Source organism: Aotus nancymaae, unplaced genomic scaffold, assembly GCF_030222135.1.
Source record: "Aotus nancymaae isolate 86718 unplaced genomic scaffold, 86718_ANA_hifiasm-v0.15.2.pri h1tg000057l, whole genome shotgun sequence".
NCBI lineage: Eukaryota > Metazoa > Chordata > Mammalia > Primates > Aotidae > Aotus > Aotus nancymaae.
Genome location: NW_026988471.1, coordinates 62,818,316 through 62,840,018, shown reverse-complemented (window position 1 = coordinate 62,840,018; position 21,703 = coordinate 62,818,316). Strand labels below are relative to the sequence as shown.

Genomic DNA, 21,703 nt, shown 5'->3' with positions numbered 1-21,703 from the left:
TTTTAGGCAAGAATTTCAAAATTGAATAAAATCTTCCCAAAATTAAGCCACAAGCACTCAAATGATTGAGGACTTTTTTTTTTTCCTAAAAAGGAAAAAATGCTTCCTGCCGCCTTCCCAGGGACTGGGATGCGACCCTTCCAGCATAGTCCTCGCCACCCTGAAGACCAAAAGATTCAAAAACGTCCCTAAATCACCCGGGACCTATTAAAGCAAATACTTCCACGAGATTCCACCTCTCCCCCACCTCCTCGAAGAAAAAAAATATATATATGTGTGTATATTTATATAAAAAATAAATATATATTTATATATTAAAACTATATATATGTATATTTATATACTAAGACCGTCCCTTTCTTGTGGATTGTATTTTATTGGTTTAAGGTTGCAAGTCCTCTGAAACCAGGCTGAAATTAGAATTAGAAAGTATTAATTATCATACACATTTCCAGTATCTCACTCAAGTAACAGGAATAACTGATTTCAGTGCCTGGGAGGAAGGCCTGGAACTTGGGGAAGGCTTGGAGGAGGACAGGGTGGGGGAAAAGGCCCCAGTGAAGAGAATTGGGTAGTTGGGCTGGGGTGACCTTTAACCTTTGGAAGGGCAATTATTTGGGACCGGCTGAAAAGCATTTACTTCGAGTGGGTTGGGGAGAGGCGGAATCTCGTGGAAGTATTTGCTTTAATAGGTCCCGGGTGATTTAGGGACGTTTCGAGTCAGTTGGTCTTGGGGCTGATGAGGGCTACGCTGGAGGGGTCGCGTCCCGGTCCCGCGGAAGGCGGCAGGAGGCATCTGCGTGTTCCTAAAAACTGGCAGTCGGGGGAAGTGGGGAAGGGTGGTGGGGAAAGTGGAATTCAGCGTGGATTTCTGTCTGAGTGTAGGACTATTAGAGGAGACACAGGGGAGCCACGCGGTGCATTCCCCGCCCCGGGAGAACTCCGGCTGCGCTTGCGACCGGCAGGCCAGCCCGCGCCGAAGCCCCTTTCCCCAGGCGGCAGGCGCTCCCCCCGGCTCGGGCCGCGGCCCTCCCGCCCCGGCGGAGCCGCGCAGTGGATTGTGGGCTGGGGGCTGCGGCGGCCTCCGGCGCTGTCTCCCCGCACCCGACCAGGCCGAGCCGGCCAGGCCGGCGGGGTAAGGGAAAGCAGTGGAGCCGGGAGCAGAGGCGCTAGAGGCAGTGGTCGTGGCGCGGCGGCGGCGGCTCCCCTGGAGGCCGGGGATGTGGGAGAGGCGGTGGCAGCAGCGGCGGAGGCGGCGCTGCGGACCCGGGGGAAACTGCTGGCTGACAGGACACCCGGGAGAGACGTGAGGGAGCCGCCGCTGCCGCCTCTCACCCCCGAGCGGAGCTGGGCTCAAGAGAGCGGCCCTGTGCTCCCAGGGTCGACTGGCCAGCCGGCGCGGGGCGGGGGCGGGAAGCCGGGCTCGGGCCCGGGCCCGGCCAGGCGCAGGGAGGCGTCGGCCGTGGAGCGGCAGCCTCGGTGCGACGTGGAGGGCTGGAGGCGGCGGCGATGCACTAGGCCTCGCTCAGGGCGGCTGCCCGGGACCCGCAGGTAGGTGTGCCCCGCGGACCCCCGCGCGTCGCGGCCTATTCTCACCCCGACCTACTGCTGAGAGAGGGACTGAAACCCCACCCCCTCGCTCTCCTCTCCAGATCGAAGCGGACAGAGTTTCGGTCGCAACTGACCGGCGCTGAAGCTTCCATTCTCCTCTCCGCCACCTCCTTTTTTCCCTTTTCACTCTCCCTCGGGGATCAGGGCTGGCAGCTCTGTTCCCTGCCTGCTGTTGGCGATCGCATACGCCGCTCTAGCCACTCTCGTCTCTTTCCGGGATCCGGGCTCTGGAACTTCCATCACCCCCTCAGACGCTGCCCCCAAACTTTCCTTTTCTTTTTCCAGCCAGGCCCTTAGTCCTATTGGATTCTACTGGAATTGTTTAAACATTTGTTTTTCACTCCGGGGAAGAGTAACCAAAGAGTTACTCAGTGTTTTGCATTTCGACAATGTAGCTTGAAATAATTTGTTCAATAATTAATTTTCAGTTCTGCCTCCTTCCATCTCTGCATAGATAGAAAGGGAGGGCAGGCCCTCCCTGCCACCTCTGCTCTCCGGTCGTTGACTTAGGAACTTTGGCTTGCCAATTATAATTAGCCATTTGGTCTATTCATGTGTCGAGTTCAAGGTGGTATTTTCAGCATTTTAACTGACTTGGGTTGCAAAAAAAATTTTTTTTTAATTCTCTTTTGACCAGCTTTATTTTTTGTTTTTTATTGAGGCTCTTACTTTCGAAGAATTAAATTGTTTGGACTGTTTTTGTTTTTAATTGGCTATATTTCTGATTTGTCAAATCAAGGGCAGTCTTAATAGTAAATGCCTTTAAGTAAGTAATACCATGATAAATTACTTGTAGTATACTGAGAAATGTTACTGCGATAACCTAAACTGGAGATTTTTATGTATATTCACTTTTATAAATTCGAAGGTGAGTTCTAATTGGAAAAAGTATCTTCAGAGCCTAAATGATTTCTAAGCATTTAAATGATGGAACAGAGGGAATGATGGGATTTGTTTGTTTGACTGTATTTGTAGTGCAGTCAGAATCGGATTTCCTAGGAATGGATGTTAGTTCGTAGCGCTCATCGTTGCTCATGATAGGTTTGGGTACAAATGATCATTATGTGTAAATGAGAGTTGTTTGGGAGAGTAGATGTTTGCAATTTTGTAATTTGGCTATTTTTAAATTATGTTCTGTTAGCTTAAGAATTATTACACTACCAATCTAAGAGGCAGTCTGAGGATTACTTTTAAGATAAATGAAAAATGTTTTAATGGGTTTTTTAAATAATGCATCACAACAAAACCGTAAAGACTGTTTTATTGTTGATATTCATATATTTTGTTCTTGTAGACGTACTGTTACTATAGCATTTGGCTTTCTGAACTGTTGCTGAATCATTTGAAATTAGAATTTAATACTAAAAGTTTAGGAAAAGGTGATTACTTTTACATATGCTTATATTTTCTGGAAAGTTAAAATTTATTTCTGGGTAAGATAATTTTGTCAGAATTAAAATCAAATCCTATATAGCCCATGAAACGGCAAACTTTGCAGAATGTGTTCTTCACTTTTTTTTTTTTTTTTGAGACAGTGTCCCACTCTGTCACACAGGCTGAGTGGGGCGATCTCGAGCGATTCTCCTGCCTCAGCTTCCCGAGTAACTGGGATTACAGGCGTGTGCCACCATGCCCGGCTAATTTTTGTATTTTTAGTAGAGACAGGGTTTTACCATGTTGGTCAGGCTGGTCTCAAACTCCTGATCTCGTGATCTTCCCACCTCGGCTTCCCAAAGGGCTGGGATTACAGGTGTGAGCCACCGAGCCCGGCCCACATTCTTTTTTTTTTTTTTTTAATCAACAAAAGTTAATTAAAATTCCTTTTTCCTTCTCTTAGCTTTTTAAAAACTTGCTTTATTGAGGTAAAATTAACATACCATAAAGTACACCTATTTAAGGTGTACAACTTGTCTGGGTGCGGTGGCTCCCACCGGTAATCCCAGTACTTCGGGAAGCCTAGACAGCAGATCACCTGAGGTCAAGAGTCCGAGACCAGCTTGGCCAACGTGGTGAAACCCTATTCCTACTAAAAATACAAAAATTAGCTGAGTGTGGTGGTGGGTGCCTGTCATCCCAGCTACTGGGGAGGGTGAGGCTGGAGAATCACTTACACCTGGGAGATGGAGGTTGCGGTGAGCCGAAATGGTACCACTGCACTGCAGCCTGGGTGAAGAGCGAGACTGTCTCAAAAAAAAAAAAAAAAATTGTACAACTCAGTGGTTTTTAGTTTATTTATTTACATAATTGTGCAACCATCACCATAATCTAATTCTAGAACATTTTCATCATTCTCTCAGAAGACCTTGTGTCCATTAACTGTTACCCGCCATTCTCTTCTCCCCACACCCAGCTTTAAGCAACCACTAGTCTACTTTCTGTTTCAATATTGGGCTAATGCGGGCCTTTCATATAAATGCTATTGGCTCATAGGTTCTTGAAAAGTTTTTTCTTTAAAATCAGTATACATGTTAAAATTTTTTATTTGAGCTAGGGAATAAGCAACTGATCACCAATATTAAAAGCGATGTTGTAAGTAACTGATACACTTTTCAGTTGTATTCATCGTAAAGTTAGAGAAAGTAAAAGTATAAATGGCTTCAGTAATCTCAAGAGGTGGTTTGGTCAGCTCGGAGTCAATAAGTAAAAGTTGGAAGGCATTTTTGTCATTGAAAATTAGAATATCAGGGTTGGAAAAGATCTTAAAGGTCATCAGTTTACTTCCTGCTTATCTCACTATTAGTTGGCAGCAACCAGATGAGGAAATCTGGAGATTTAGAAGCTTGAATCTCAAGGATGCATGGCTCAAGAACCACAGGGTGGCCGTGTAAAGCAAGAAATGGGGCTTTGGAAGTTAGAATCTTTAGATTCTTGTGTATATGTATGTATTTGACATTTTGCTAGCCGAGCTGAGAAAGAACTGGACATTTCCCCAACTTTGGGGAAAAGTGGGTGACTATATCTAGCCACATTGATGAAACCCATGTTATAAAATCCTCTAAAAATGCTTTAAGCTAAAGAAGGATTGCAAATACATTATTTAGGTATCTTCTTGTACTGTTAATGTCTAATTTTTTTAAATCCAAATTTTAAAAAATTATAATTAACAGGGCCAGTTGGAGGTTTCCTTTTTCAAAGATCCAGTGCCCTAACATCTAAAACAATGGCTCTGTAAGGTCGATTTTGACCTCCAAGGGAAATTTGGCAGTGTCTAGAGACATTTTTGGTTGTCATAGGTGAAGGAGATGCTATTGGTATTGTTAAATACCCTACAATGCACAGGACATATTGCATCCACCTCTGCAAGAAATAATTATCTGGTTCAAAATGTCCATGGTACCACTGTAAACCTAGGGGTTGCATGATTTCTGATCAGGGCCTAGTGTTTTTGATTCCTACCAGGGGGAAAATAGTCTCAGTAGGCACTGTTTGGTGAATTAGATTAACATCTTAGGTCCTCCAGCAACTAACTCTTGCTTTGCAAGGGGGCGAATTGAGGGAAAATTAAAATCTATTTATGACATAATGCAGATATTCTTTCGTATGTTTAGGTTGTCTTCAAATCTGAAAAAAGAAACCCTTTTTTTCCTAAAAATAGACTTAATTTGCTGCAAATTTGAACTACTATTATGTTTTAAATTGTTATTGTTGCATAGGTTTTTGAAATTGTAAATAGAATATATTCATATCTTCTTTATCCAGAAGTGATTTTTTTTTCTTCCTGGTAGCTTCAACTGCCAGGAAAGGAGAAATAAGCTAAGTGTTTTACTTAATTAATTTACTTACGTATGTACATACAATGTACAATGTACATATATACATTGTACATAAAAATTCAAAGCTTATAATCCAGAAAAATTCCAGAAAAATTCAAAGCTTATAATCTTTTTTTCCCTATGAACTCCACTTTTGACTATTATTTAATGGTGCTTTTTTTTTAGTTTTGTATTTATTTTTTTTTTAGATGGTTGCTCTGTCGCCAGCCAGGCTAATTTTTGTAACTTTAGTAGAGACAGGATTTCACTGTGTTGGCCAGGATGGTCTCGCTCTCCTGACCTCATGACCTGCCCATCTTGGCCTCCCAAAGTGCTGGGATTACAGGTGTGAGCCACTGCGCCCAGCCTATTTAATGTTTTTAACAAGCTTAATGTGTTGATGAAAGAAGGTAATTTGACAGTTTAGATCACTTTTGCTATTTATCATCTGTACCTTATGGATAAGTTAGTCAAGTTACTCATTCTTTCTGAGCCTCAGTTTTCTCATCTGTAAAATAGGGATAGTGATAATCCATGTATTACAAGGCTATTGTAAGAGTTACTAAATGATGTAGTAAGTATTAAGATGCTATGTCAACTATAACATACTGTAGAAGAGTTACTCGCTTCAGAAGAATCAAATTAGAAATGAATATACATAATAAGGTAGAGAATAGTGATGGCTGACAGCCTTTCTAGCGAGGAGAGAAGCACTAAATACAAATATTGATAACAAACTGGTACAATAACTAGTATATCACTATAATCTGAAACTCCTTAATATAGGGGCAAACTGACTTCCTTGTATAGCACCTGAGAGTATCACTAGTATAGCACAGTAAAATAATGGATTATTATAATGGTGAAATTAAGTTATTGAGAAAAGATTACCTTGTTTTCAAATATGCTATTTGAGAAGACTTGAAAATACATATTTTATTTCAGAGTTAAATTGTTTGGTAGTGACTTATACAAAAAATTTCAGTCTTTTTAAGAGTATGCTACAGTTATTTGGATTAATTACCTTTTTGGGAATTCCTTTTGTCTTCATTTACTATGCCTGTCTTCCTGTGTATTTGAAGGATTTTTCTACCAGTGGTAATTGTTCTTCAGATGTGAGGATTTAACTGAAGAAATAGGGGTTTTAAGCCTGCTCACCATTTGTAAAATCTCATTTCCTTCCAGATTTCTTTTAAAATTATTTTTCATCTTTTTATGCAAAAAAGTCATTTTGATTTTTCTATATGTCCAGTAGTCCATAGTTATGCTGTAGCATTTAGAGTTGAATTAATAGCATGAAATCAATGGGCAAAATGTAATTTTTTACAATTTTGTTAACTAGTCACCTTTCTTTCACAATCATATAAAAATAAGGCTGGAGGTAGTCAAAGGCCCAGCTATTCAGTAAAATTTTTCTGGGGTAGTTTGAGGGTAGAATAGTTGTAGATAATATTCAGAGTAAGCATGTGGTGGTATTGATAGATATTATATATATGTTATATATATCACATTTACTTAATATTTGACGTATACTCTATACTTAAATCTTCCCAGTTGTTCCAAAAATCTTTGTAGCTGTTTCCTCCCTCAAATGCAGGATTCATTCAAGGTTAATGCATTGAATGTCTCTTTGTAAGTTTCCCCCAATCTGGACTAGTCCTACTGCCTTTATCTCTTCTTTAGGTTTGTCCATTGAGAAGTAGAGACCATGAGTCCTGGAGTATGTTCTACATTCTGAATTGGTCTGTTCCTAATGATTAGATTCTAGTCAGACATTTCTGGTGAGACCACCACACAGATGACGTGTATTCCTACTGCTGTATTAGATCACAAGGCACATGATTTCAGACTGTCACTCTATTGGTAATGCAAGCTTGATTACTTGGTAAAGGTGGGACTGACAGATGGCTCTACTATTTAATAAATAATTTATAGAGGATACTTAATGGCCATGTAAATATCCTATTCCCTGGCAACCTTTTAACCAGTGATTTTGGTATCCATTAATGATCCTTGCTTGAATCAGTCATTATGTTGGAGGATTACAAATGGTGACTTTTCTTTTTCATTCCTTCTACTTTTGTTATCTTCATTGACTTTTTCAGGGCATTGAGGTCAGGTTAGATAAATTCTGAATATAGGCCACTCAGTGTAGCAATCAGGTCATTTCTAACCTTTTCTGGAGCCAAGTAAGTGGTGAAGATGGAATACAGCTAAGGAGGTGGACCAAAAAGAGAATAGAGGTTTGCCAATGAAGGGGAGGTGAGAAGTAGTAACTGGAGGAGGTAGGGAGGAGAGAAAGGACCTTCATTTGATGCTCAAACTTTTTTGTTTTTGTTTTTGATGGACCGATGAAGATTAAAGATAGAATCGGGGAATAACTAATAGAACAAGGTCCCAGATGAAGTAGGAAGAGGTAAGATCAAGAGCAGCTGTTGGGGGATTAACTCTGGAAAAAAGTAGACATCTATACTCTATTTCAGAAAGTTAAGAATAGTGTCTAGATGAGAATTAGGTACATTTGAATATGGAGGGAAAAATTACATCTGAGGACTTTTTTTTTTTAAGCGGTTACTTTTTAGCCCAGGGTTGTTGGAAATAGGCTAGGGGACTCGAGAGGGATGAAAGTGTAACACAAATTGTAGGGGATGGAGAGAAGTGTTTCAAGATAAATAAGTGAAACGATTGCTGAGCAGCATCAGAGGCTCATCTGAGATTGGAATTCATAAATTTGTTGTCAGCATATTTTATGGTTTTCTCTGGCAGTGTTCTGCAACCAGGAGAAAAGCAAAGACAGATTGTACTGAAGATGAATGAGGGAGGAGAGATGCAAGGGAGACGAAATAATGGGGATGTAGTAAGCAGTGAAGCTAGTAAAGTAGAACAGAGCTAAGAGACCCAACCAGTGGGGAGGGATGTAAAGGTAATGTCAAACAGTGATTAATTAAAATTTACTAGTTTATTGTTTTAGGTTATAGTAATCATGAATCCTGTAGTTATTTACTTTTCCCTTGAACTAACATTTAATATTTTTATTCTTGAACTGTTTACTGACTTATCGCAGATGTTTCTTAGCTCTTTGCTTTATTTTCCCTAAAATGAAAATTCCTTGAAAGCATCATATTGTTACTTAATAAGTGTCTAATAGTTTATATATTTGAGACATATTTATTCTTCAATACCTTTGAATAAGTGATTTTAAGATTTACTTGCTAATATTTGGTTGGGACACCAAGAAGTCAATACCAGTATCTAATATGGTTCATTTTGACTGGCCAAAATTTCACTAGTAATACAGTCATATCAATGGGAGTAGGAAAACATCCAAGCTATCTTATGTTGTTGTTGGAATTTTTACATGCTAGAGACATATTTTATCTTAGTATAGTTTATTCATATTCCAGGCCTGTGACCCTTAATCAATTTTAATGGCTGCTATAATGTTATAATTCTCTATGAGTGCTGGGGAAAAAAAGACACTGCTTTTATTTGGAATAATATCTAGACTTAAAAATTGTGTATTTATGAAGATATTTATGATTTTTATTCCTGCTAAGGATGTCACATGAAATAGCATTTGTTTTATAAGCCATTTAAAAATATTTAAATGTAATATTACAAATTGTTATAATTTTTATCCTTCTAGTCAATATTATCTCTTAGTGTTCCTTGTCACTAAATAAAAAGTAAGTAAGTGACTTCAGGAAGCTGCATGAATTCAGTTTCCTGCAAAGCACAGGGTCTCTCGTAAATGTCATATGAGGATGTAAGGAAAAAGCAAATTAGATTACTACAACTTTGTTCTTATTTTCTGGGTTCCTTTGGCCTCTTCAGTACTCCTTTAATGCTCAAGAGGACTATAGAAGTATTTATTTATGCTGGGCACGGTGGCTCACACCTGTAATCCCAGCACTTTGGGAGGCGGACGCGGGTGGATCACCTGAGATCAGGAGTTTGAGACCAGCCTGACCAACATGGAGAAACCCTGTCTCTATTAAAAATACAAAATTAGCCAGGTGTGGTGGTGCATGCCTGTAATCCCAGCTACTTGGGATGCTAAGGCAGGAGAATCACTTGAACCTGGGAGATGGAGGCTGCGGTGAACCAAGATTGTGCCATTGCACTCCAGCCTGGCCAACAAGAGTGAAACTCTGTCTCAAAAAAAAAAAAAAAAAAAAGTGCTTATTTATATGACAGCCCCAATGTTAATATTTCTTGAGAGTTTGTTTGAATTATACCTTCGATACTGAGATTTTTGTGAGCAATAATGTATGTGATATGCATTTTAAAAATTTTAAAGTCTTTACAAATTATGATTAAACTAGATTTTGTCAAATGATAAATCTTAAATAGTATAGAAGTATATTGCTATTTGTGTATAGGTTGTATGAAAAACTTACTGTACCATTTACCAGAAATTGACTCTTAAATTCCAAAAATGTTGTGGGAAGTACTTAGAATATGAGATATTTGAGGTATTTTATAGACAAACAGCAAGAAATCAACTGAAGGATGAGATTAAAGAGGAACAAGAAAGGTGGTGGAGAAAGAAGGGGGCAGAGTTTTTATAATGGTAACATAAACTCCTGAGTTCTATCAAACTGATCTTTGGTAGGATATTACAGTATGGCTGTTTAAGTTTTTCTTGCATGTTATCAGTACTTCTAAATTCGGGAAAATGAAATTTGCGATTTTTTGTTTGCTTTTAAAAATAGCAGTCAAGTATGGATTTTTAAAAAAATTAAGTCTGTTGGGAGCAGTAGTTCACACCTGTATCCCAGCACTTTGGGAGGCTGAGGTGGGTGGATCATGAGGTCAGGAGATCCAGACCATCCTGACCAACATGGTGAAACCTGTCTCTACTAAAATACAGAAAATTAGCTGGGCATGGTGGCGGGCGCCTGTAGTCCCAGCTACTTGGGAGGCAGAAGCACGAGAATCACTTGAACCCGGGAGGCGGATATTGCAGTGAGCTGAAATGGCGCCACTGCACTCCAGCCTGGTGACAGAGCAAGACTCTGACTCAATAAAAAAAATTTTTTAAGCCCAAAATTGTATCAAAATTATGTCAGAAAAGCTCTGTCCAGCTCCATTTGTAAAAAGGAATTCCCTTTATCCATGTTTTCTCAAATAGATTTATTTTTTTGTAAAGTTCATTTATAAGGCAATTATATGGGGCCGGGCACAGTGGCTCACGCCTGTAATCCCAGCACTTTGAGAGGCCGAGGCGGGTGGATCACCTGAGGTCAGGAGTTTGATGTTTGAGACCAGCCTGACCAACATGGTGAAACCCTGTCTCTACTGAAAATACAAAAATTACCCAGCCGAGGTGACAGGTGCTTGTAGTCCTAGTTACCTGGGAGGCTGAGGTTGGAGAATCGATTGAACCCAGAAGGTGGAGGTTGCAGTGAGCCGAGATCGTGCCACTGTACTCCGGCCTGGGCAACAGAGTGAGACTCTGTCTCAAAAAAACAAAAAACAAACAAAAAAAAGAAAATGTATAGTATCTTTTTCCTTTTGGAATAGTCCTGGTCTTATAAAACTGTCATAATTAGATGTTAATTATTTCTGTTGAACATAAGTAATAGTTATGAGAGTAAGTGTTATTGGTTCAGTCATTGATCTGATAAGGAGATAAAGATAGAAAAGGAAAGCACTGGGTGCCTGAAATGGGTGGGAAGGAGTAGTGAAATAATTTAAAATTTTTTTATTAGTGCAGAGACAGAGATATGGAATTTAGAATCAGAAAATCTGAATTCAAATTCCCTCTTCTCAGTTAACTAGCTAAATGGTGAGCCACTGTGCCCAGCCTCTTGTTCCTCTTTAATCTCATCCTTCAGTTGGCTTCTTGCTGTTTGCATACAAATATGCTCAGGTCACCCATAGGCTAAAAGATTCTTGCTCAACTCTTGATCTTTTTCATTTTCTTCTTTTACCACCAAATAGATCTTGATATTGTTGCCTTTATTACTTTATCACTTACCTCTTAACCTCAGTGGGATAGCTTCTTCCCTAACCATTGTCCTGAAACTGTTCTAATCTAGTATACTTCCTAAAGTTAGTAATCTCCTTGACCTCTTTGCAGCACGTTGATGCTACTTACTGTTCACACTTTACTCCCTGACACGTCTTCCCTCTGTAAAGATGGTATTTCTGATTGCCTTTGTTTTTTCCTCTAAATAGATTTGCCCTACCCCTTGCTCAGAGCTTTCATTAGCTCTTTTCTTCTTCGGCACTTTCTCCACTTGTAGTATCACTTTCCTGTGACTATCTGTAGTTATCTACTAATTCATTCCTGTAATGTAATTGAACTAGAAGTAGTAATGGAAAATTCAAGAAGGCAGGATTCTGTTAACAACAAGAATTTTTATTCTCCAAAGAAATTTTGTTGTTTTACAGTAGTACTCTGCTTTTAAAGTAGTTAATTCTTCATTATTGAGGTTTTCAAGTAGAGGCAGAAAGACCTCTTGTAGAAAGGATTTATATTGAAGTAGAAAGTTGAGCCAGGTATTCTTTTAAAGTCTTGTCCAACTCAGAAATTCTAATTTTTATCTCATCTACTCTCTCCCATGGACTTAACTTTGACCTATACTCAGATGTTTTCCCAAGCAGCATTTCCAGTCACTCCTGTACCACCTCCTCATCTCTCTTCTCTCCCACAGGCACAGTTTTCTTCATCAGAGTTGCTTTTGTTCTAGGCCACCATGTTTTCTAGCTTCATTATCTCTTTCCAATGTTCTTTTTACCCCCTTTAGTGGGATGGCAATGAGGATCACTTTTCTATGCTTTGCTGACTTTTCTGAAAGTAAATTATGTCTGCTCATATTGGATTAGTTTGTTGCTTCCTCTCTCCCCTCTACTTCCCCCTACCCACCATCTGTCTCTCCAGGATTAGGAATGCTCAAGCAAAGAAAAAGATGCCAAAAGAGGAGGCTAAGGGTCCTAAAGTTTGCATTTATTTTAAAACTTTGTATGGCACAGTCAAAATGTTCATGTTTACCAACCATTTAAAAAGTAAGATGTCAGGAGGCTGAGGCAGGAGAATCACTTGAACATGGGAGGTAGAGGTTGCAGTGAGCTGAGATTGCATCTCTGCACTCCAGCCTGGGCAACAGAACAAGACTCCGTCTCAAAAAAAAAAAAAGGTATTCATAATAATAGTTGTTGCAATTATTTACTGAATGTCTACTATGTACCAAGTATTATGCCATGAAATTACATAAGTTGTTTCATTTAAATCTTCCAATATTGCTATGAGGAAGATACTGCTGCTGTTCCATTTAACAAATGAGGAAACTGAGACTTAGGAAGGTAAGACAGTTGTCACACAACTAATACATTACAGAGATCTAACTCATTGTATGGCCAGTATTGTGTTACAAGGAAGAGATCTAGAATCAAATTTCAGAAAGTCAAGTAATGTTATACAAACAAAATATATTTTGGGTTTATATTTTTAGATTATTTAAAATGTATATGAATGTTTTGAGATACTGTCTGTGTTAGTGGCTTATGTGTTTTTACCCACTTTCTGTGATAGTCATTCATTGCTCATTCATTCATTCATTGAACAGTCATGCAGTTTATTGAATGCTTAGACTCTCTATTGGGTGTGTTATAGGAATGTGAATGAAACAAATATAAATTTACAGTATAGTGGGAGAGATAGGAAACAAGCAGGTAAATAATCACATTATTTATTTATTTTAATCTAGGATAGTTTCCCATCTTTTTAAAATGACTAAGTAAGTATCCAAGCCAATTTCTTAATAGATTATCTCACACTCTTAATTTGTCTCATTGTTTCCTCATATATAGTGGTTTAAACGTTACTCTCTGATATCCTTCTGTTTCCTGTAAACTCAAAGGTAGGTCTAGAGCAAGGGCACTGAACCTTGAGTTACAGACTCTGTAGGGTCTGTAGAATTCAGGGAATCTGTAAACTTTAGATGGGGAAATTACATCTTTATTTTAACTTATGTCTAACTCAGTGGTTCTCAGCTGGGGTGGGTTTGCCTTCTCCTTCCCCAACTCTTGGACATTTAGCAATGTCTGGAGACATTTTTGATTGTCACAGCTGGGTGGGTACAAGAGAGTCTTTGATAATAGAATTATCCCATTCAAAATGTCAGTAGTGTCAAGGTTGAGAAACTCTGCCCTAACTGGATTTTAGCATTTTCTTTAATTATGAATAAGAAACACTTCATGGATACAGTGTAAACAGTACAATTACAGTACCTATAGCTTTGTCACCAATAGAAATCTCAGGTATTCTCATATCACATTCAACTGCTGCAGATATCTTAAGATACCATTGATGCTCATTTATTGCCTATAAATTAAGGTAGTTACTAGATTCATATTAATTAACAAGCCATAATAGACTGGGCATGGTAGCTCATGCCTATAATTCTAGCACTTTGGGAGGCTGATGTGGGAGGACTGCTTGAACCCAAGAGTTCAGGATCAGCCTGGACAACATAGTGAGATCTCATCTCTACAAAAATACAAAAATTAGCCATGTATGGTAGCATGCATGTGTGGTCCAGCTACTCAGAAGGCTGAAGTGGGAGGATCGCTTGCATCCAGGGAGTTGAAATTACAGTGAGCTGTGATTCTGCCACTGCACTCCAGCCTGGGTGACAGATTGAGACCCTGTCTCAAGAAGAAATAATATTACTATGCTGTAGTTTAAACAATTATTATAGTAGCTGTATTTCAGTATAATTGTCCATTGTAGTCTTGTCTGTTTTATGCATTTATAAACATTATTCTAAGAAGGCATCCATAAACTTTACCACATTGTCAAAGAAATTCACAGGACAATAGAGCTTAACTCCTGGTCTAGAGATTTGATTGGGTTGGATTAAATATTTTTGGAGAGAATATTTCATAGATAATGATGTTTATTTTCTATTTTGTCATTTCATGAATCACATAATATCAGGTTGTCCTGCTATTATCAGTAATGTTAAGTTTGATGACTTAAGGTGGTGACAGCCAGGTCTCCATTTTGAAGATACATTTTCCCCTTTGTATTATTAAATAATCTATGAGGTAATATTTAGGCACTGTGAGAATTTTCTTTTCTTAACTTTTCACCTAATAACTTTGGCACACATTGGTGATTTTTGCCTGAATTAGCTTTTACATTGGGGGTTGCAAATTGGTGATTTTCTAATTTGGTCATTCCTTCTATATTTATTACTGGCATTCTTCAGTAGAGATTTTCTTTCCCCACCCCCTTTCCTTATCACTTTTTTTGCCTCTTAAATATCTCTATGAATCCATTTTTTACTTATTCCAGATGTTATACTCTATTACTTTTTAAAAAATATGCTCAAATTGTCCCAAATGTGGCCAATGGGAACCCTCTTTTTTTTTTTTTTAAATTGTATTTTAGGTTTTGGGGTACATGTGAAGAACATGCAAAACTGTTGCATAGGTAAACATGTGGCAGTGTGATTTGCTGCCTTACTCCCCTTCACCTAATATCTGGCATTTCTCCCCATGCTATCTCTCCCCACCTCCCCAACCCCAGCTATCCCAGCCCTATTTCCCCCCAACAGACCCCAGTGTGTAGTGCTCCCCTCCCTGTGTCCGTGTGTTCTCATTGTTCAACACCCACCTATGAGTGATAACATGCGGTGTTTGATTTTCTGTTATTGTGTCAGTTTGCTGAGAATGATGGTTTCCAGGTTCATCCATGTCCCTACAAAGGACATGAACTCATCGTTTTTGATGGCTGCATAATATTCCATGGTGTATATGTGCCACATTATCCCTGTCCAGTCTATCATCGATGGGCATTTGGGTTGGTTCCAGGTCTTTGCTATTGTAAACTGCGCTGCAATGAACATTCGTGTGCATGTGTCCTTATAGTAGAACGATTTATAATCCTTTGGATATATACCCAATAATGGGACTGCTGGGTCAAATGGAATTTCTATTTCTAGGTCTTTGACGAATCGCCACACTGTCTTCCACAATGGTTGAACTAATTTACATTCCCACCAACAGTGTAAAAGTGTTTCTATTTCTCCACATCCTCTCCAGCATCTGTTGTCTCCAGATTTTTTAATGATCACCATTCTAACTGGAGTGAGATGGTATCTCAATGTAGTTTTGATTTGCATTTCTCTATTGGCCAGTGATGATGAGCATTTTTTCATGTTTGTTGGCCTCATGTATGTCTTCTTTTGTAAAGTGTCTGTTCATATCCTTCGTCCACTTTTGAATGGGCTTGTTTGTTTTTTTCTTGTAGATCTGTTTTAGTTCTTTGTAAATTCTGGATATCAGCCCTTCGTCAGATGGGTAACCTGCAAAAATTTTTTCCCATTCTGTTGGTTGCCGATTCACTCTAATGACTGTTTCTTTTGCCGTGCAGAAGCTGTGGAGTTTGATTAGGTCCCATTTATCTATTTTGGCTTTTGTTGCCAATGCTTTAGGTGTTTTGGTCATGAAGTCCTTGCCTACGCCTATGTCCTGAATGGTTTTGCCTAGATTTTCTTCTAGGGTTTTTATGATGTTAGGTCTTATGTTTAAGTCTTTAATCCATCTGGAGTTAATTTTAGTTTAAGATGTCAGGAAGGGGTCCAGTTTTTGCTTTCTGCACATGGCTAGCCAGTTTTCCCAACACCATTTATTAAAAAGGGAATCCTTTCCCCGTTGCTTGTTTTTGTCAGGTTTATCAAAAATCAGATGGTTGTAGATTGTAGATGTGTTGTGTTGCCTCCGAGGCCTCTGTTCTGTTCCATTGGTTTATATCTCTGTTCTGATACCAGTACCATGCTGTTTTGATTACTGTAGCCTTGTAGTATAGTTTGAAGTCTGGTAGTGTGATGCCCCCCGGCTTTGTTCTTTTTACTTAGAATAGACTTGGCTATGCGGGCTCTCTTTTGGTTCCATATGAAGTTTAAGGTGTTTTTTTTCTAGTTCTGTGAAGAAGGTCATTGGTAGCTTGATGGGGATAGCGTTGAATCTGTAAATTACTTTGGGCAGTATGGCCATTTTCATGATATTGATTCTTCCTAACCATGAACATGGAATGTTTCTCCATCTGTTTATGTCCTCTCTTATTTCATTGAGCAATAGTTTGTAGTTCTCCTTGAAGAGGTCCTTTACGTTCCTTGTTAGTTGTATTCGTAGGTATTTGATTCTCTTTGTAGCAATTGTGAATGGCAGTTAATTCTTGATTTGGCTCTCTTTAAGTCTGTTATTGGTGTATAGGAATGCTTGTGATTTTTGCACATTGATTTTGTATCCTGAGACTTTGCTGAAGTTGCTTATCAGTTTCAGGAGATTTTGGGCTGAGATGATGGGGTCTTCTAGATATACAATCATGTCATTTGCAAATAGAGACAATTTGACTTCCTCCTTTCCTATTTGAATACCCTTTATTTCTTTTTCTTGCCTGATTGCTCTGGCTAGAACTTCCAGTACTATATTGAATAGGAATGGTGAGAGAGGGCATCCTTGTCTAGTGCCAGATTTCAAAGTGAATGCTTCCAGGTTTTGCCCATTGAGTATGATATTGGCTGTTGGTTTGTCGTAAATAGCTTTTATTATTTTGAGATACATTCCATCAATACCTAGTTTATTGAGGGTTTTTAGCATAAAGGGCTGTTGAATTTTGTTAAAGGCCTTCTCTGCATCAATTGAGATAATCACGTGGTTTTTGTCTTTGGTTCCGTTTATGTGGTGAATTACGTTTATACACTTGCGTATGTTGAACCAGCCTTGCGTCCTGGGATGAATCCTACTTGATCATGGTGAATAAGCTTTTTGATGTGCTGTTGCAATCAGCTTGCCAGTATTTTATTGAAGATTTTTGCATCTATGTTCATCATGGCTATTGGCCTGTAATTTTCTTTTCTTGTTGAGTCTCTGCTTGGTTTTGGTATCAGGATGATGTTGGTCTCATAAAATGATTTGGGAAGGATTCCTTCTTTTTGGATTATTCGGAATAGTTTCAGAAGGAATGGTACCAGCTCCTCTTTGGATGTCTGGTAGAATTCGGCTGTGAACCCATCTGGACCTGGGCTTTTTTTGGGTGGTAGGCTCTTAATTGCTGCCTCAACTTCAGACCTTGTTATTGGTCTATTCAGGGTTTCGACTTCTTCCTGGTTTAGGCTTGGGAGGAGGCAAGTGTCCAGGAATTTATCCATTTCTTCCAGGTTTCCTAGTTTATGTGCATAGAGTTGTTTGTAATAATCTTTGATGATGGTTTGAATTTCTGTGGAATCTGTGGTGATATCCCCTTTATCATTTTTTATTGCATCTATTTGGTTATTCTCTCTTTTCTTTTTTATTAATCTGGCTAGTGGTCTATTTTCTTGATCTTTTCGAAAAACCAGCTCCTGGATTTATTGATTTTTTTGAAGGGGTTTTTTGTGTCTCTGTCTCCTTCAGTTCCGCTCTGATTTTAGTCATTTCTTGTCTTCTGCTAGGTTTTGAGTTTTTTTGATCTTGCTCCTTTAGCTCTTTCAATTTTGACGATAGGGTGTCAATTTTAGATCTCTCCTTTCTTCTCATGTGGGCACTTATTGCTATATATTTTCCTCTAGAAACTGCTTTAAATGTGTCCCAGAGATTCTGGTATGTTGTATCTTCATTCTCATTGGTTTTGAAGAACATCTTTATTTCTGCCTGCATTTCATTGTTTATCCAGTCAACATTCAAGAGCCAATTGTTCAATTTCCATGAAGCTGTGCAGTTCTGAGTTAGTTTCTGAATTCTGAGTTCTAACTTGATTGCCCTGTGGTCTGAGAGACTGTTTATTATGATTTCTGTTCTTTTGCATTTGCTGAGGAGTGATTTACTTCCAATTATGTGGTCAATTTTAGAGTAGGTGTGATGTGGTGCTGAGAAGATTGTATATTCTATGGATTTAGGGAGGAGAGTTCTGTAAATGTCTATTAGGTTTGCTTGTTCCAGGTCTGAGTTCAAGTCCTGGATGTCGTTGTTAATTTTCTGTCTGGTTGATCTGTCTAATATTGACAATGCTGTGTTCAAGTCTCCCACTATTATTGTGTGGGAGTCTAAGTCTCTTTGTAAGTCATTAAGAACTTGCCTTATGTATCTGGGTGCTCCTGAATTGGGTGCATATATAATTAGGATTGTTAGCTCTTCTTGTTGTATTGATCCTTTTACCATTATGTAATGTCCTTCTTTGTCTCTTTTGATCTTTGTTGCTTTAAAGTCTATTTTGTCAGAGATGAGAATTGCAACTCCTGCTTTTTTTTGCTCTCCATTTGCTTGGTAAATCTTCCTCCATCCCTTTATTTTGAGCCTTTGTGTATCCTTGCATGTGAGATGGGTTTCCTGGATACAGCACACCGATGGCTTTTGGCTTTTTATCCAATTTGCCAGTCTGTGTCTTCTGATTGGGGCATTTAGTCCATTTACATTTAGGGTTAATATTGTTATGTGTGAATTTGATACTGCCATTTTGATGCTAGCTGGCTGTTTTGCCTGTTAGTTGATGCAGCTTCTTCATTGTGTTGCTGCTCTTTACCATTTGGTATGTTTTTGGAGTGGCTGGTACTGGTTGTTCTTTTCTATGTGTAGTGCCTCTTTCAGGAGCTCTTGTAAAGCAGGTCTGGTGGTGATGAAATCTTTCAGTACTTGCTTGTTTGTAAAGAATTTTATTTTTCCTTCACTTATGAAGCTTAGTTTGGCTGGATATGAAATTCTGGGTTGAAAGTTCTTTTCTTTAAGGGTGTTGAATATTGGTCCCCACTCTCTTCTGGCTTGTAGGGTTTCTGCTGAGAGAGCTGCTGTGAGTCTGATGGGCTTCCCTTTGTGGGTAACCCAACCTTTCTCTCTGGCTGCCCTTAGCATTTTCTCCTTCATTTCAACTCTGGTGAATCTGACGATTATGTGCCTTGGCGTTGCTCTTCTTGAGGAATATCTTTGTGGTGTTCTCTGTATTTCCTGGACTTGAATATTGGCCTGCCTTGCTAGGTTGGGGAAATTTTCCTGGATAATATCCTGAAGAGTATTTTCCAGCTTGGATTCGTTCTCGTCACATTCAGGTACACCTATCAAACGTAGATTAGGTCTTTTCACGTAGTCCCATATTTCTTGGAGACTTTGTTCATTCCTTTTTACCCTTTTTTCTCTAATCTTGCCTTCTCATTTTATTTCATTGAGTTGATCTTCGACCTCTGATATCCTTTCTTCTGCTTGGTCAGTTTGGCTGGTGAAACTTGTGCATGCTTCGTGAAGTTCTCATGTTGTGTTTTTCAGCTCCATCAATTCACTTACATTCCTCTCTAAATTGTCCATTCTCATTAGCATTTCATCACATCTTTTTTCAAGGTTCTTAGTTTCTTTGCATTGGATTAAAACATGTTCTTTTAGCTCACGGAAGTTTTTTATTACCCACCTTCTGAAGCCTGATTCTGTCATTTCATCACATTCATTCTCCATCCAGCCTTGTTCCCTTGCTGGTGAGGAGTTGTGATCCCTTGTAGGAGGAGAGGCGTTCTGGTTTTGGGTGTTTTCATCCTTTTTGCGCTGTTTTCTTCCCATCTTTGTGGATTTATCCACCTGTGGTCTTTGTAGTTGCTGGCTTTCAGATTGGATCTCTGAGTCCAGTTTGTTGACGATGAAGTTATTTCTGTTTCTTAGTTTTCCTTCTAACAGTCTGGCCCTCTGCTGTAGGACTGCTGAGGTCCACTCCAGGCCCTGCTTGCCTGGGGATCACCTGCAGCAGCTGCAGAACAGTAAGGGTTGCTACCAGTTTCTTCTTCTGCTTTCTTTGTTGCAGAAGGGTACTTGCCAGATGTCAGTCTGATCTCTCCTTTATGAGGTGACTCTTTGGATATATAGGGGTCAGGGAGCTGCTTGAGGAGACAGTCTGTCCTTTATAGGAGCTCGAGTGCTGAGCTGTGAGCTCTGTTGTTCATTCAGAGATGCTGGGCAGGTACGTTTAAGTCTGCTACAGCAGAACTCATAAACCCCTTTTTTTTCCCAGGTGTTCTTTCCCAGGGAGTTAGGGCTTTATTTATTAGTTTCCATGGTGCTGCCTTTTTTTCAGGGCTGCCCTGCCCAGCAAGGAGGCAGCCTAGTCACCGTCTGCCTGCAGAGGCTTTACTGAGCTGCTGTGGGCTCTGCCCAGCTGCCGTGTGAACTTCCCTGCAGTCCTGTTTATATGGGTGTAGTTAGAACTGCCTTGGCAATGGTGGCCTGCCTCTGTAATGGTGGACTCTCTGTAATGGCGGTTTGCCTCGGCAACAGCAGGCTGCCTCAGCAATGGCGGACTACCTCCATGGTGGTGGAGTGCCTCGGTAATGGCGGATGCACCTCCCCTACAGAGCTGGACCGTCCCGGGTTCAGCTCTGTTTGCTGTGAGACTCTAAACCCAGAGCGCTTCCAATTGCTGTTTTTTTTGTGTGTGGAGGGGGGTGGGACCAGCCGTGCCTGACCACCTGGTTCCCTGCCTCAGAGCCTTTTGTTTTTTTTTTTTTTTTTAGTTGAATGGTTGACTCTCTCCCAGGTGTTACAATTGCCTGTTGAAAAGGCTCCGGGATCTGTGTGATTTCCTGTGTGGCGACCCATTACACCAGCTGAAACAGCGACGCTGAGACTCGTGGCACTTTTTTGCCTGGGAATCTCCTGGCCTGACTCCCTTTTTCAGTCCCCTTTTTAAATCAGCTGAATGGGTGACTGTGCCTTTCCGGAGCTCCTCTGGCCATCTAAAATGGCACCCAGACCAGAGTATTTTGTACGGAGAACTGCCACGCCCTGTTGGGGTGCCGGCAAAACAGCCGCGCCAGTCAAAACAGCCGCGCTGGTGACCTGTGGGGCTCCTCCGCTTGGGAATCTCCTGGTCTGTGGGCAATAAAAGTCCATCTGGAAGTGCGGCGTCCACTCACCCTCTGTGCTTTCACTCGGAGCTGCAGTCCTGAGCTGCTCCTAAGTCATCTTGGATCTTCTCTGGGAACCCTCTTTTAATTTGGTTCTTTGTCCTCTTAATAGGCTATACTGGTCCTTGAGTGTATCTTGCTTTCTGACACAGAGTGCTCAGGGTAGATTTGTTTTTTCTGTATTCCAGGTCTGGAGTTACATATTTCTTCAAAGAGTCTTGGTTTCTTTTAGTTGGAAATGGTATTTAGAAACAGAGGTCTGGACACAGAAACAGAGGTCTGTGTTCATTGGGGTTCTGGCTGGTGGTTGGGGTTGGGGAAGGCAATGTTTCTAGTGCCTTTCAAAAGAAGTTTTTAACTAAACATAAAAAGATGTTTTGAGCTATAAGAAAGAAAATCAAATCTCTATTTACTCATCCTTGAAAATCCTTTTTTTTTTTTTTTTTTTTTTTTTTGAATGGATGATTG

The 21,703-nt window shown here is 39.8% G+C and overlaps 1 protein-coding gene across 2 annotated transcripts in view; it reads left to right on the top strand.

The window, feature by feature from the left end:
• The first annotated feature begins 1,055 nt into the window (after positions 1–1,055).
• The window catches only part of VPS54 (VPS54 subunit of GARP complex), a 128,594-nt gene continuing 107,946 nt past the window's right edge, over positions 1,056–21,703 (top strand). For both annotated transcript variants that reach the window (XM_012477126.2, XM_012477123.2), the window contains exon 1: positions 1,056–1,551. The gene's annotated coding sequence lies outside the window, so the exon portion shown is untranslated. The remainder of the gene's footprint in view (positions 1,552–21,703) is intronic.